The sequence below is a fragment of the Rhamphochromis longiceps genome, linkage group LG3 (genome assembly GCF_057381845.1).
Source record: "Rhamphochromis longiceps isolate RC_006_pf linkage group LG3, R_longiceps_female_GT1.1, whole genome shotgun sequence".
In the NCBI taxonomy this organism is placed as follows: Eukaryota; Metazoa; Chordata; class Actinopteri; order Cichliformes; family Cichlidae; genus Rhamphochromis; species Rhamphochromis longiceps.
Window position 1 is genome coordinate 45340789 of NC_140559.1, and position 2858 is coordinate 45343646.

The following is a 2858-nucleotide window of genomic DNA, read 5'->3' on the forward strand; positions in this document are numbered from 1 at the left end:
ATGTTTATGTGGTCTGTCATGTTTCTGGCAATATGGCATCAATAACTTGGCGAGTCAAATAACAATATTTGTCCAGATGTCATCCCGATTTAAGGGGGAGCTGACATCACATTACCAGCAGGAACTCATTTTTTGGATTATTACCACATAAATGACTTAAAGTGACATGTCATCAATTAACCTAAAATACATATGGCCCAACTTGCACAGCAGTACTGCATTTCTTATCAGCTGTTTAAACATACAAGTAAAACTACAGACATGCAAGGCCTGGTCATGGCATGGTACACAGCAAATTCAAAAGTGTTAAATGTTTTGGTGTTAATAGTCTTCTTGCAAAAGTAGAGTTAATTTTACTCTAAGCAGAGTCACATTCTTTTAATGTAACTCTGAGGTGTAAAATGATAGTAGTTAAAATCGAGTGTTAAAAATGAGTGTTTCTCTGTCAACTCTGGAGGTGTTACAATGGAAACATTAACTCTTGACCTCTTAACTCTGAACTCCTAGAGGGGCTATGACACCAATAGAGTGAATTCACAGACTCCGCCCCCAGCACGGCTCCAATCGAAGCTGAAGTGAAGCCGTTTCAGAACATTTTGCTCTACATATTTGAGTTGTTTGCCATGCTTGGTAAGTCATTTTTTCAAAGATTGTTTCAATTATTATTAGCTTTTACTTCTGTGGCTCTTTGGAGTTGAGACAAAGCTGTGTGAAAGGCATTAGCCATGTTGCTCGGTGATAGCATAACATTCTGTTTTAGCTAGCTGAAAGGTATTGTTTGCGGGCAAATACCACAGCCTTGAAAAAAAGCTTGCATGTGAATTTTCAGTAAAACTTTTGGTCAAATACACCTAAAACAATGTCTAGAATGTGAAATGTTGGTATAATGGTGCTACTTGAAGCCTGAAAACGATCGCCCATAAAAATAAAAAAAACCACGACCAAACAGCAGTAGCTGACGTACTGACTGGATTCTACGGTAGCATTTAGATCCCTCCAGAGTTTTGTGCACACGGTTTAGGTAAAAATTAAAAAGGTTGAGGTTTTACATTTAGTTCAGTATTACCTGTTGCCTGTGTCCTTGTCTTTTGGGAAAATACTTTACACAAGTAATGGCTCAAAGAGGATTCCTTTTTTTTTTTCTTTTTTTTTACTGTGCTGCAATTGTTTACTTGTTTGTGTCATTAATTAGTGTCAACTAATTTTTATTCAATCTCCGCACAGGATATGCTTGTGAAGATGGAATATGGGGGAGAGCAGAAGTGCGCTGAAGTTCCACAAAGGGATGAATGAAGGACATGCATATTGTATTGAAGAAATAAGTGATGAGAATGCTGTTATTTGCATTTACCATGTCAGACCTTTTGATAAACAAAATTCTAATGAAAGTGAGAACATGTATACTGTTACATCTTTCAGAAAATGTTTTGAAATTGTGGTGCACAGTTCAGAATAAATGTTTTTCAAAAACCATTGCATCTTTTTAGTAAATGTTTATTTCCAAAAGAAATTTCTAGAAGTTCAGAACAGTAAAATTCCTGCTTTTTAGAATGAATTAGAAGATAACTCTTACGTAGTTAAACTAAAATACTCTTTGAGAGTTAATATATAAACTCTTAACACCAAGTGTTAAATTATCAACTCCAGACAGATTTGGTGTTTAACACTAAATCAGAGTTAACGTACCAACTCTCCAAAAAGAGTTAAATTAACACTCTCTGGTGTGGACCCATATAGACACTTTAATAGCGTTGAAATCAAATCCAACAGTGTTAATTTGGACATGCTGGATTTGCTGTGTAGTCCAAAAGGACTGCAGAGGACTGTTTTGTGCTCATGGGCTAAGAGCAGGGGTTGGTGATCAATTTTGCCAATGAGAAACTGGGACTGTTTGTCAAGGACTGCACCAATAAGCTGAACTCAGTTCTGCTCAATACAACATTGGTAAATATGAATTTTATCTCTTTGTAAGCTTATTGGTCATGTCATCAACAATCCACTACCCACCCCTGGGCTACAGTGTCAAAGTGTTAGAAGAAATTATGTTTTGCTTTTTTGACTTTTATCAGTGAGATATGCTGAATTAGGTCTGCTCATATTATAGAGTTCCTATAGACAGCATATAAAAAATTTCATCGTTCCAGTCTACAGTAATTATTATCTCACTAACAAGTCAAACAATCTCTACATCCAAGTCCATGTGCATTCATCACCTCTCTTCGTCTTGTAATTGGAAGGTTGCCGGTTCGAGCCCCGGCTCCGACAGTCTCAGTCGTTGTGTCTTTGGGCAAGACACATCAGCCATTGCCTACTGGTGGTGGTCAAAGGGCCCGGTGGCGCCAGTGTCCGGCAGCCTTGCCTCTGTCAGTGCGCCCCAGGGCAGCTGTGGCTACAATGTAGCTTGCCATCACCAGTGTGTGAATAGGTGGATGACTGAATGTAGTGTAAAGCGCTTTGGGGTCCATAGGGACTAAGTAAAGCGCTACACAAATACAGGCCATTTACCATTTTACCATTTAATAATGGATTGGCTTTATATAGCGCTTTTCACCAAAGCGCTGTACAATGCCACTATTCATTCACTCTCACATTCACACACTTTTACTCTCGTAACAGCTGTTGGTCTGATCTGCTTCAGTTATATAAATCTCTGCTCTCTTCCACAGTGTGACTTTTGTCTTCCTCCCCTCACCCCCAACCCATCATGGCAGATGGCCGCCCCTCCCTGAGCCTGGTTCTGCCGGAGGTTTCTTCCTGTCGAAAGGGAGTTTTTCCTTCCTACTGTCTCCAAGTGCTTCCTCACAGGAGGTCATTTGATTGTTGGGGTTTTCTCTGTATTATCGTAGGGTCTTCACCTT

General features: G+C 39.2%; 1 long non-coding RNA gene across 1 annotated transcript; it reads left to right on the top strand.

Moving 5' to 3' along the window:
* Nucleotides 1–531: 531 nt before the first annotated feature.
* LOC146674990 (uncharacterized) lies at nt 532–1473 on the top strand. The gene is made up of 2 exons (XR_014910639.1): nt 532–630; nt 1225–1473. It is a non-coding gene; the product is annotated as an uncharacterized LOC146674990 (long non-coding RNA).
* The last annotated feature ends 1385 nt before the right edge of the window (nt 1474–2858 follow it).